At 44.7% G+C, this 14207-nt stretch overlaps 1 protein-coding gene across 3 annotated transcripts in view; it reads right to left on the reverse strand.

Moving 5' to 3' along the window:
- LOC140410176 (septin-2) overlaps positions 1-8397 on the reverse strand; it is a 260093-nt gene extending 251696 nt beyond the window's left edge. For 2 of the 3 annotated variants that reach the window (XM_072498165.1, XM_072498163.1), the window contains exon 1: positions 8244-8397. The gene's annotated coding sequence lies outside the window, so the exon portion shown is untranslated. Of the gene's footprint in view, positions 1-5578; positions 5602-8243 lie in introns of those variants that run through there. The other variant, XM_072498164.1, reaches the window with a different exon arrangement.
- Positions 8398-14207: the final 5810 nt, after the last annotated feature.

The raw sequence follows: 14207 nt of genomic DNA on the forward strand, positions 1-14207 counted from the left end.
CCAGGTCCAGATGGGATCTATCTCAGGTTACTGAGGGAAGCGAGGGACGAAATAGCTGGGGCCTTAACATATCTTTGCAGCATTCTTGAGCACGGGTGAGGTCCCGGAGGACTGGAGAATTGCTAATGTTGTCCCTTTGGTTAAGAAGGGTAGCAGGGATAATCCAGGGAATTATAGGCCTGTGAGCTTGACGCAAGTGGTAGGCAAACTGTTGGAGAAGATACTGAGGGATAGGATCTATTCACATTTGGAAGAAAATAGACTTATCAGTGATAGGCAGCATGGTTTTGTGCAGGGAAGGTCATGTCTTACAAACCTAATAGAATTCTTTGAGGAAGTGACAAAGTTAATTGATGAGGGGAGGGCTGTAGATGTCATATACATAGACTTCAGTAAGGCGTTTGATAAAGTTTCCCATGGCAGGTTGATGGAAAAAGTGAAGTCGTATGGGTTCAGGGTGTACTAGCTAGATGGATAAAGAACTGGCTGGGCAACAGGAGACAGAGAGTAGTGGTGAAAGGGAGTGTCTCAAAATGGAGAAAGGTGACTAGTGGAGTTCCACAGGGATCCGTGCTCGGACCACTGTTGTTTGTGATATACATAAATGATCTGGATGAAGGTATAGGTGGTCTGATTGGCAAGTTTGCAGATGATACTAAGATTGGTGGAGTTACAGATAGCGAGGAGGACTGTCAGAGAAGACAGCAAAATATAGATAGATTGGCGAGTTGGGCAGAGAAATGGCAGATGGAGTTCAATCCAGGCAAATGCGAGGTGATGCATTTTGGAAGATCTAATTCAAGAGCGGACTATACGGTCAATGGAAGAGTCCTGGGGAAAATTGATGTACAGAGATCGGGGAGTTCAGGTCCACTGTACCCTGAAGGTGGCAACGCAGGTCGATAGAGTGGTCAAGAAGGCATACAGCATGCTTGCCTTCATCGGACGAGGTATTGAGTACTGTAGCCACCTAAAATGGCTGATTCCCGATTCATTTGGCCAAAACCCGATGTAAAATGGCTAACCAAAAAGGCTGATGGGAAAAGCAGCCAACAGGGCACAAACGGACAGCTGCAGACAGAACAGCGTATTCGGCTCTGGGGAAGTCGGCCCAGATCGATACCTGCGACCATTAGCAGCACATCAACCCAGACATCTGCAGTTTAATCGGCTATCCCCGGGAACAATTGCAACATATTAGCAATTGAATGCCGATCCAGACCTCTCGGCGCCAGCAGTGGCCGAGACAAAGAAAGGTGAACGACCACCCCCCGATCAAGGAATCACCCCATTATTGGAGCATATCGAACCCAGTGATTGGGAACAAGTCCAATCACTTGGGACCAGGGTCAAGGTCCGCCCCGAGAGGCGGGAAGCCCCCGGGAACTATAAAAATAGGGGCCAAGTTCAGATCGACCCGGGCCAAGTTCAGATCGACCCTTCTCCCCGTGCTCGCAACCTTCGCAAGAACCATCGACCAGCAACCATAAGTTTGACTCCAGCAATCGCTACCCGATAGAGACTCCTTGCCATCGACCTGTATCAGCCTTTGAATCCCGCAGGCCAGACCCAATTCGATAAGCCATTTGTTTCCCTGACCTGGTGGGCCATTCCCAAAAGTTAAGTATTGGCCAGTAGTGGTAGGTAGTAGTCTAGAAAGTAGGATTATTGTGTAAGTATTTATTGCTGTACATAATAAATGACCGTTGATTTTAATCTTACTAAGCGGTGTGCTGTCTTATTAATCATAACTAGAGCTTGAACCACGTGGCGGTATCAGAAAGATACCTGGCGACTCGTGAGCAAAGGTGACAGAATTAGAGCTAATAAAACTAAGGCTAATAAGAGCAACAGTACAAGAGTCGGCAGGTCATGTTACAGTTGTATAGGACTTTGGTTAGGCCACATTTGGAATACTTCGTGCAGTTCTGGTCACCACATTACCAGAAGGATGTGAATGCTTTAGAGAGGGTGCAGAGGAGGGTGCTAGCTATGAAGAAAAGTTGAGTAGATTAGGATTGTTTTCACTGGAAAGGCGGAGGTTGAGGGGGGACCTGATTGAGGTCTACAAAATTATGAGAGGTATGGACAGGGTGGATAGCAACAATCTTTCTCCAAGAGTGGGGGTGTCAATTACAAGGGGTCACGATTTCAAGGTGAGAGGGGGAAAGTTTAAGGGAGATGTGCGTGGAAAGTTTTTTACGCAGAGGGTGGTACGTGTCTGGAACACCTTGCCAGCAGAGGTGGGCACGATAGCATCATTTAAGATGCATCTAGACAGATACATAAACTGGCGGGGAACAGAGGGAAGTAGATCCTTGGAAAATAGAAGACAGGTTTGGATAAAGGATCTGGAACGACGCAGGCTGGGAGGGCCGAAGGGCCTGTTCCTATGCTGTAATTTTCATTGTTCTCTGTTCCAATTTGCACACAGCAAATCCTATAAACAAGAATGTAGATAATCTGTTTTAGTGACGTTAATTGAGGGGTAAACATTGGTCAAATCTTCGAATGGGGCCTCAACTTAAAATCCTACCCAAAAGACATGCCCCTCGATGTTGCATTGATGTACCTGCCTAGATCTGTGAATCAATGCACTATTCTCTAAACAAAAGTACCAACAGACATGATCCCAGTACGAACTAACTGCTTGAAAAAGTTACTCTAATTTAGTTGGACGTGGTCAGTTCATTACAAATCCTTGCTCTCGGTCCTTGATTGATCCACACCATTCTACGTGCAGTATTCACTGATTTCGACCTGTGATGCAAACTCCAGAAGTACTCAATACATGGAGAAGATGAACTGGCCCACAATTTCAGACTTACCCTTTTCCCCAAATAGCAGCTGAAGGCTTGCCAACCTCCAGTGCAGTTCCTAGTTTAGAAAGATGTTTTTTGAAAATTAAGGTTAATGTCCATGCTATCTATAGCCTGTACTACACTTAATTGGTTAAATAACAAATGGAATATATTTCAATACTGCCTCTTCAAAACTGAGCCAACAAAGGGTGTGCAGTTATAAGAATTCAACAAACAATTTTTGACACATTGAAATAGGACCTCAAGCATGTTGCATAATGGAACGAAAGACCGTGTTCAGTTCTGGAATGGGATGTAAATCATTTCTTTTTAAATAAATTTAGAGTAACCAATTATCTTTTTCCAATTAAGGAGCAATTTAGTGTGGACAATCCATCTACTCCGCACATCTTTGGGTTGTGGGAGCAAAACCTACGCAAACACGGGGAGAATGTGCAAACTCCACATGGAAAGTGACCCAAAGCCGGGAATGTAGTTCATAACTGTTCCACTGCATAGAGGAGCAATGGGAAACAAATCAGGGAGATAAGACTAAACTACTAGCAATCATTATACACACAAGCAAATAAACTGAGAAATGGTGTTTTGCATTAAGGTAGGCAATACTTTCAAAAGGAGAATCAGCTTCTGGGGATGAGATCAGAGGAGTTCTATTTTCAATAATAAAGTACACCTATTTTAAATTATTTAAATAGGACAGGCATTTCATAAGGTTCTATCTTTGATGTTACATTTCATTCTCCTCCCTTCCCTTCCACCTCTATTTATCTCTTTTAATCTCTTCTGAAATCCGGGCACCATTAGGGTGGCATAGGTTGTGAGGACCCAAAAGTCATTTGGGATGCCATTCACCACACAGCATTTCACATATTTGCAAAAATCACAGTATAAAGAATATATGAGGCAAGTTGGTGGTGTTCAAGATTATCGGTTGCCTTCAGATATCTTCCACTAACAAGCTAACCTAATGAAATTCAGACAGCAAGTTGCAATTTAGAACAAGTCATTCTTAATTTAGAACACTACCAATTTGTCAGTCCTTGTTCAGCAGGCTAGGTTTTAAAACTAAGTTAGTGAAATGAAGGTGACAGAATCAGTTCCATATATCACATCTCTTGGCTAGATATAAAATTATGTTTCCCCAACTGGATTTGTTGTAATTTTCCCAAAAATCAAACATTAACATTCACATAGTTTCTGAGCCACCTTTCTTAGCTGCAATGCAAAGTGTTGAGAGTATAGGGCAATAGAGTTCCCTGCACCAATAAATTCCAGCCACACTCAGCACATTGTCAAATCCACAACTTTAGTTTGCCCTAATCGACCAAACTCTGCCAAAAGGTTTCAGTGAACATAAAAGATATAGGGATAACAAAAAGTGCATGAAATGTTATTAATGATGACCTCCTAATCATTTAAATATCTGCTGCAGACATGTGGATTCAACAAACCCGAATGGGCTACATTATCTAATGATCATATAGATAAATTAAACAGTATGATACTCTTCTGTAAAAATTATATAACCACAGGTTTGTTGGCAAGTCTCTATTGAGTTAGTTGATCTCAGCGAGAAAGCAGTTGGATGCAAATACTGGCCCGATTGCCACCAGGCTAAAGCAGGGAAAGATATGCCAAGGAGCCGATGATCAATCACTATCTAGCTATTCCATTTCACAAGTGGTCTACCCTTTCAACGCTACGACCAAGAAAACACTACATCACCTAAACTTCCTCAGGAAACTAAATAAATTCGGTATGTCTACATTGACTATTACCAATTTTTACAGATGCACCATAGAAAGCATCCTATCTGGCTGCATCACAGATTGGTATGACAACTGCTCAGCCCAAGACCACAAGAAACTACAGAGAGTCGTGAACATAGCCCAGTCCATCACACAAACCCGCCTCCCATCCATTGACTCTGTCTATACCTACTGCCTTGGGAAAGCAGCAGCATAATCAAAGACTCCTCCCACCCGGCTTATTCTCGTTTCCATCGGCCAGAAGATACAAAAATCTGAGAACACACACTTACAGATTCAAAAACAGCTTCTTCCCCTGCTGTTATCAGACTCCTGAATGATCCCCTTATGGACTGAACTGGTCTCTCCACGCATCTTCTGTGTAGCACTACACACCGTATGCTTCATCCGATGTCTATGTATGTATAGGGGCTGGTTTAGCACAGGGCTAAATTGCTGGCTTTGAAAGCAGACCAAGGCAGGCCAGCAGCACGGTTCAATTCCCGTACCAGCCTCCCCGAACAGGAATGTGGCGACTAGGGGCTTTTCACAGTAACTTCAGTTGAAGCCTACTTGTGACAATAAGCGATTTTCATTTCATTTACATTGAATATCATATGTCCCATGTTTATCATGTATAGAACAATCAGCCTGAACAATACCTTTCACTGTACCTCAGTAGACGTGACAATAAATCTAAATCTAAGTATATAGATGGGCATGAAATTCTAAATTCGACATGGAGAGCTATCAAAGAATTGTATCCTAGGAACATTTACAACCTTCATAAGAGAATACTGGAAGCAAAATACTATTGAAATCCCAAAAACTATTAAAGAATTGCACCCAAATCAAAAAGAGGTTAAAAAACATCATTAACCACTTCATGCAATTGAAAATATCCTATTTATATAAAACATTTATGCTTTAAGCAAAACTAACCCTACCCACAATATGCAAACGTTATTACTTTATGTGGATTCCACATCTTTCATGAGGCAGCCTCACTTTTTGGTTCTTTCTCCTGATCCGGTGTTTCCACATCATACCTCCATCTGATAGGATGTGTTCATTGCAGAAAAATCACAGGCCCATATCCTTGACCTATCACCAGAGCAACACAGATATCTGGTCCATCAAACAATCTAAGCACAGCCTGCTCTCCAGATCTTCTTTAGAAGTTTATTCAAAGTTCACCTTACAGCAAACAGAAATTCAATAAAATGTGATGCAAATCATGATTGAAGACAAGTGCATAACTCATTGCGAGCCATTTAAATTTTAACATTACCCGCCCGCTGACAAAACTGCAAAATATTGGCAAGGTATTTCAACCTTACCCAATATGGCATCACTGAAAATTACCACTTTTCAGTGTTGTATCCATTTTCTGAATGGTCACTTATGGCCAGGTTTACCTTGCTACTGGTGTACCTACACTAATTTTCATAACATATGCACACTTTTCTCCACATTTCCTCATCTTGGGACATTTGAACAAGTGCCTTTCACGTCACAAAACCTGTCAAAGGCATCCTGCAGGATGGAGGTGAACACCAAGCAGTAAGTACAACAGAAGTTTCAGGAGTGGCTAAAAGCATATTCAAAGAATTTGAGTTTTCAACAGACTTTCAAGGAATGATGGAGAATAATGGGAGACCAAAATGATTTTTTTAAAAATAAATTGAATGTGCAAACTCCACACGGACAGTGACCCAAGGCCAGGATCGAACACCAAGCAGTAAGTACAACAGAAGTTTCAGGAGTGGCTAAAAGCATATTCAAAGAATTTGAGTTTTCAACAGACTTTCAAGGAATGATGGAGAAATCGCAATTGTGCAGGATTGGCTTCAAGTCTGAACATGCAGCTGAGGAGACCATTAGAATCAGCACCAAAGGTGCATATTGCTCGAACCCAAATTGGACTATTTCAGTATTGATGTTGGGTTACACATTGTGATAAAGAACAAAGAACAAAGAAATGTACAGCACAGGAACAGGCCCTTCGGCCCTCCAAGCCCGTGCCGACCATACTGCCCGACTAAACTACACTCTTCTACACTTCCTGGGTCCGTATCCTTCTATTCCCATCCTATTCATATATTTGTCAAGATGCCCCTTAAATGTCCCTATCGTCCCTGCTTCCACTACCTCCTCCGGTAGTGAGTTCCAGGCACCCACTACCCTCTGCGTAAAAAACTTGCCTCGTACATCTACTCTAAACTTTGCCCCTCTCACCTTAAACCTATGCCCCCTAGTAATTGACCCCTCTACCCTGGGGAAAAGCCTCTGACTATCCACTCTGTCTATGCCCCTCATAATTTTGTATACCTCTATCAGGTCGCCCCTCAACCTCCTTCGTTCCAGTGAGAACAAACCGAGTTTATTCAATCGCTCCTCATAGCTATTGCCCTCCATACCAGGCAACATTCTGGTAAATCTCTTCTGCACCCTCTCTAAAGCCTCCACATCCTTCTGGTAGTGTGGCGACCAGAATTGAACACTATACTCCAAGTGTGGCCTAACTAAGGTTCTATACAGCTGCAACATGACTTGCCAATTCTTATACTCAATGCCCCGGCCAATGAAGGCAAGCATGCCGTATGCCTTCTTGACTACCTTCTCCACCTGTGTAGCCCCTTTCAGTGATCTGTGGACCTGTACTCCTAGATCTCTTTGACTTTCAATACTCTTGAGGGTTCTACCATTCACTGTATATTCCCTACCTGCATTAGCCCTTCCAAAATGCATTACCTCACATTTGTCCAGGTTAAACTCCATCTGCCATCTCTCCGCCCAAGTCTCCAGACAATCTAAATCCTGCTGTATCCTCAGACAGTCCTCATCGCTATCCGCAATTCCACCAACCTTTGTGTCGTCTGCAAACTTACTAATCAGACCAGTTACATTTTCCTCCAAATCATTTATATATACTACAAAGAGCAAAGGTCCCAGCACTGATCCCTGTGGAACACCACTGGTCACAGCCCTCCAATTAGAAAAGCATCCCTCCATTGCTACCCTCTGCCTTCTATGGTCTAGCCAGTTCTGTATCCACCTTGCCAGTTCACCCCTGATCCCGTGTGACTTCACCTTTTGTACTAGTCTACCATGAGGGACCTTGTCAAAGGCCTTACTGAAGTCCATATAGACAACATCTACTGCCCTACCTGCATCAATCATCTTCGTGATGTTGGGTTACACATTAGATGTCCAACTGGCAGTCAGACAGCAGAGTGACAACTGCGGTGACCCAGTTGTTACCATCCTCACCTTATGCAGATTATGCCACAAAGGGATAGAGGTGACCACATCAGAAAGAAGCTGAAAGAAGGGGTGCTTCTGACTGCTTTGAGAAAGGTGTGGAGCCTGGGAAAGTAGTATTGTGGTGGTACACCATAGAAAGATGAAGGATGGAATTTGTAGGAAATAATGTTTCACTCTCTCCTACAATTTCTCTTTCCCATTCCTCACTTTAAGTATTCTTTCTTCCATTCCTCCCTCCCTCATTTCCTCTCTACCCCAGTCCCGCACTGCTTCAATCCCTCCCACATTCCTCTCTCAGGCGGGTAGGTTTTTTTGTACCCTGGAGCTTCCCATATATTCTTCAGCTGCCCATGTCACAACGGCGCCGTAACCCCACTCTCAGCCGCGTATATTAAGCAATGCTTACCCAACAGCTCGCTGGGTCAGTATCTCCGGCTCGCTCTTTCTGTCTAACCTGTTCCCTCGCGCCACACTAAAATATATTTCGGTACCGACCGCCGGATCCTCCCAAAGATTCTACCAGTATCCCGGCAGCCACTGCGCCGACAATTCCTCCGTTTTCCCGGTAGGCCCCGCGCCAGGATTCATCCAATATCCCAGCAGGCTCTGCAGCCAGAGGTGAACAGTGTGTTTGTTTTAGATTGCCAGTTGTACCTATTGTAAGGTTTACAGGATGGATTTGGGATTGGTTACAGTTTTGTAATTGAGGGGAATTATTTCCCTACCTGTTTCCTGAATTCAAAGAAATTTTCCAACTACAGGCAACAATAGTCGTGTCCTGCTCTAAGGACCAGCATTAGTTAGCTAACCTGCTCTCTATAGTAGGATTCACGAACGACCCCACCCCGTTCCCCCTTGTACTGGAATTAAAGATTGATAATATGGAAAATACTGGACAATCTCAGCAGGTCTGACGGCATCTGTGGAGAGAAAAGCAGATTGTCCAGTATTTTCTGTTTTTGTTTCAGATTCCCAGCATCCACAGGAATTTGCTTTTATCATTAATAATATGAACACTACTGCAAGTAACCCTGGATAAAAATCGTAGGGATGTTCAAAATGTTTTTTTATTTTTTTTATTTCTTATGTTATATATGTATATGTAGGTTGTTTGGGTGTCGGAGTTGGGTATATGCTGAATTCTGAACAATATCCAATTTTGAGAGACAACTGGCTTAGCCATTCACCACCACATCAAACCGGACCACATCAAAAGCTATCAGATCCTGCTCCTGACTGCCAAAGCTACATCCTGGAATACAATGATAATCTTTGTCTGATTTTCTCTACTGCAACCCATCTTCTAAATTCAGCATTTCATCCACCCTTGCCTCCAACAATAAGTGAGAGGAGCTTGTAGATTTCTTTGTACGACCATCTACTAGCTACCTCTGCCACTTCCCTCCTTTCCCCTAACCCACCAGGCCAAACCCCTTTTAAGATCTCCCCTGCCCTGATAGTGCATATTTCTCTAGATTCTCTCCTGTTTTCCGTCATGCTTTTCTGAACTCATTTTGTCTAAGACCCATCTCCTGCCTCTTCACTCTCCCACGAAACTGCTGACCACCCATTTCTGCTTCCTGACTTCAATGTTAGCTGATACTGTTAATGGTTCACTCTCCTCAGGTTGTTTTCTCTCCTCATCATCAAAGAAAACCTCTATTTGTCTGATATTGCAATCTACTGTTGCTTATTTTATCCTTAGTTTAATTGCTTTTGTTCTGTCACCTTTGCTCTTGAGTCGCCTGGTATCTTTCTGATATCGCCACGTGGTTCAAGTCCGAGTAATGATCAATAATCCAACACACCGCTTAGTAAGAGTTAAATCCACGCACATTTATTATATACAGTAAGCAATACTTATACATTAATTCTACTTCTAAGCTACTTCCTACAACTAACAGGCCAATACCTAACTTTGGAAATGGCCCACCATTCAGGGAAACGAATGGCCTTTTGTATGGGTTCTGAGCCTGCGGGATTCAAAGCGGGTACAGGTCGATAGTCAGGAGTGCCTATCTCGTAGCGAGCGTTGGAGTAAGACTTACGGTTCTCGCAGCTGTTGTAGAAGGTCAGCAGAAGGGTCTCGAAGGGTGCGGAGAGGAGAAGAAGGGAAGAAGGGTCGATTTGAACTTGGCCCCTATTCTTATAGTCCCCAGGGCATCCCGCCTCTCGGGGCGGACCTTGTACCTGGTTCCAAGTGATTGGACTTGGCCCCAATCACTTGGTTTGATATTCTCCAATGCTGGAGCGATTCCTTGATCGAGGGGTGATCATTCACCTCTCTTTGTGTAGGCTCCTGCTGGTTCCGAAAAGTCTGGGTCGGCTTTGTGTTACTAATTTGTAGCATATTGTTCCCGGGATTGCTACTTACTATGCAGATGGCTGGTGTGTTGTTATGTTGATGGCTGCAGGTATCGATTCTGTCTGGTTTCCCCAGAGGTGAATACTGTTTTACCTGCAGCTGTCTGTTTGAGTCCTGTTGGCTGATTTTCCCATCAGCCTATTCCGTTCGCCATTTTAATCTGGGGTTTGGCCATCCTAATCGGGAGTTAGCCATTTTACATGGCTACATCCCCTCCTTGTGATCCTAACGCGAAGCGTGAAGGATCACATCATGATTGTTACTTTCCATTCCCTGACCGGGGGGGGACACCTCCTACATGGCCTCTGCACTGACCATAGCTATGCACAAAAAATGTTAACTAACAATTCTAAGGGTGCTATGTCAGACAGGGACATGCATTACAAAACGACAAACTTGGAACCTCTAACTTATCCTTAGTATACTACACTCGCTAAACATTCCATTATCCTACCTTCCTCAAGCATACAACAAAATCACAGCATTTCATACAATCTTTCCTGGCTTGGCAGTCAAGCTCAGGATCATACAATTTTTTGCTCGTGAAAAAGTTTTTTACATCTCTTTATTTACAACAACAATAAACGCAAGTGAATGCACTTTATTATTTTATCATAGATCGCGGGGGTCGGGGGTCTGGTCGTAACCGAACATAGGGGATCTGATCCTATATACCGGGGTTCGAGCGCGGTAGGCTCTCCTTCTCCATTTACGTAGGCGCATAGTCTGCACTACACAGCAGAGTATCGCCAACGCTAATAGTGTTTCGATCACATAGGACAGGGAGTACCAGGTTATGAACCTGGCACACCAGGATGATGCAGTGTCGCTGGTGACTGGGCTCTGGGTACTGCGGGGCAGTGAAACATTAACGGCTGGGGTGTTTGAAGTCATGGGGTTCACGTTCACTCGCAACCAAATGTTCATTATCACAAGGGTGATCCACTTGAAGGAAGTCCTCATGGCTGTTCTCGGTCCTTTTCTTTCTTTGTGTTCTCTTTATTTTCTCCGGTCCTGGAGCTTCTGGAGTCTGTAGAAACAAGCATAGTGTCTAACTATCTTTGTTTAATATCTGGTACGCTAGTGTGTCTGTCCTGTAGTGCCAATTACTCCCTTTATAATTGGTCACTATGTGTAACACCCTCATTATTTTTTTCAAAAAAAACAAATTTTAGGACACGGCACACTCCCCAATCATGAGCCAGTGCTGATTTACCATCCAAATGTTCCAGGATGTAAATAGCAGATGGCCGACAACCTAAGGGTCACCTAAACAAACAAAACTTTTTGAAATGAAAAATGCCAAATGAGGTGTGTATGGGCCGCGGCGGGTAAGATTTGGATGGAGTCCCCGGGTAGGACGGCTACCAATGCCGTATCTCCCCTACCCGAGCGTAGTTGACCAGCGGGGGGGGGGGGTTCCCAGGCAGTGATACGCAAAAACATTAGCGCAAAGTGGAGGACTGAGTCCCAAGTGGTGTTGTTCTGCTGGACCATTTTTCTGAGGGTGATTTTTAGGGTCCAATTCATGCGCTCCGCGATACCACTGGACTGTGGGTGGTATGCTATGTGGAATTTTTGAGTGATGCCAAATATCGTGAGGACGTTCTGCATGACACGTCCCGTAAAATGGGAGCCTTGGTCAGATTCAATGCTGCGGGGGAGTCCCCATCTTGTAAAGATGTGGTGGGTTAGAATCTTGGCTGTGGTTTTTGCAGTGTTTGTGCGGGCTGGAAATGCTTCCACCCATTTTGTAAATGTGTCTATGACCACAAGTACATATTTATAGCCATACCTGCAAGGGGGCAATGGACCTATAAAATCATTCTGGAGGTTAGTCCAGGGGCCATTAACGGGTCGGGTGTGGCTGAGTTGGACCTTTTTGGCATATCTGTTGGGGTTATTCTGCGCACAGATAAGACAATTTTCTATTTAATGGCTTACTTTAAATTTGGCCACTAACAAAGCTGTTTGAGATGGGCTGTAGTGGGATCGATTCCTTGATGTCCATGACCGTCATGGAACAAACAAATCAATTGATTCCTGTCCTGTTCAGGAACCACATAAAGGGTGTCCTTTAACACCACACCGTCATGTGTGGTCAGTGTATTTCTAAACCTCTCGTAGGAGGCGGGATATTTCCCTTTTACAATCTCCTTGAGATTGGTGTCCTGCTTCTGGGCCTCTACTAGATCCTCGATTCTAGTCTGTGTGACCTGAACTGCACTCACTGGTGCGCTTTCGGGGGGTATCCAAAAATACCCATGTCTGGAACCTGCCTTAGCCAGTGCGTCGGCTTTTACATTTCCAGGGGGTGAGGAACGATGGTGGCTGCGGACTTTGATGATCCCAAAAGTCCTGTTCTGGGCTTTCTCTAAAATATGGCAGAGCAATGGGGCTGAGGGGGGGGGTTTCCGTCTGCGGAAACAAATCCTCTTGCTTCCCACAGGGGCAGAAATTCCGTGAGGCTGTTACAGACATAGAGGCTGTCCGAGTATAATTCTGCTGGGCTGGGGAAGGAATCTGGGTGCTCAACTATATATGCAATGGCCGCAAGCTCTGCTGCCTGCGCGCCTAAGTGTCCAGGTAGTTTCAACGCTATTTCCTCAAGGGCACGTCCCTGCGCGTCCTCAACATAGATCCCGCAACCTGTTATGCGCTTCCCATCCAAGACTGTGGAAGATCCATCCACATAAATCTTTATGGGCTCACACGTGTCCGTGTGCGGGGGGCTCTGAGTTGAATTACCTATCTTTCTGCGGGGTGTTTTAGCGATAAAGGGGCCTGTGTTGTGGTGTGGAGAGATAATCTCACATTCATGGGGGGTTCCGGGGAACTGTAAATTGTCGGCTAAGTAGGTGTGTGTCTTTGTCCTTTTCACAGTGATGTCCCGTCCCTGCAAGAGAAGGGTCCATCTGGCTGCTCTTATTTGGCTTACTGTACCGTCCTTGAGTCGTCCGTCCAGTAAAAGTTGGGTGGGGGTATGTTCGGTCAGAATTGTGATGGGGTTCAGTCCGGTAACATATGAAAAGTACTGGACTGCCCAGAAAACTGCGAGCAGGTGCCTCTCAGGCTGAAAATCCCTGCTCCACAGCATCTAAAAGTCGGGAGGCGTAAGCTACGGGCCTTAACTGGTCGTGCCGTTCCTGGAGGAGCATGGCCGAAAGGGTGCAGTTTGTGGTCGCTACCTCTATGGTGTAAGGGGAAAGCGCGTCTGGAACTTGTAGTGCGGGGGCTGCTATGAGAGCCTGTTTTAAAGAGTCCACAGCATCCGTAAGCTGCGGAAGCCATTCCCAGGGGGCTCCTTTCTTTAGGAGGCCTGAGAGGGGCGCTGCCTTGCTGGCGAAACCGTCAATGTGGTTTCGGCAGTAGCCAACCGGTCCTAAAAACGACCGGAGGGCTGAAACGTTCTGGCGAAGGGGCAATTTAGCAATCAAGTCAATTCTTTTATACTCGATCTCGCGTTTACCGTGCGTGATAATTGTTCCCAAATATATCATTTTTTCTTCCAAAATCTGGGCCTTTTTGGGGTTGACTTTACAACCAATTGAATGTAATAGTTCCAGGAGTTTGGACAGAAGCTCAATGTGCTCTTCCTTGGTGTCTGTCTGCAGTAGTAGGTCGTTACATACTGTACCAGACATTCGGGGCGAGATAATTTTGCTAATCCATTTGCCAGCTGTCGGTGGAAAATGGAGGGGGAGTTGTGAAATCCTTGTGGCAGGCATGTCCACGTGTACTGCTGTGCTTTTAAAGGTGAAGGCAAATTTGTACTGGCACGCCTTTGCCAATGGAATGGACCAGAATCCATTACTGATGTCCAAAACCATGAAGTAGCGGGAATTGAGTCCCTGCTTGAGCATGGTCTCGGGACTTGTTGCTATGATGGGGGTTGCTGCGGAGGTGACTTTGTTGAGTTCCTGATAATCAATGGTCAGTCGCCATGATCCATTGGGCTTTCTCACTGGCCAAATCGGGGCATTATTAGTGGAGGCTACTGATCTA

This window comes from Scyliorhinus torazame, chromosome 1 (genome assembly GCF_047496885.1).
Source record: "Scyliorhinus torazame isolate Kashiwa2021f chromosome 1, sScyTor2.1, whole genome shotgun sequence".
Classification (NCBI taxonomy): Eukaryota; Metazoa; Chordata; class Chondrichthyes; order Carcharhiniformes; family Scyliorhinidae; genus Scyliorhinus; species Scyliorhinus torazame.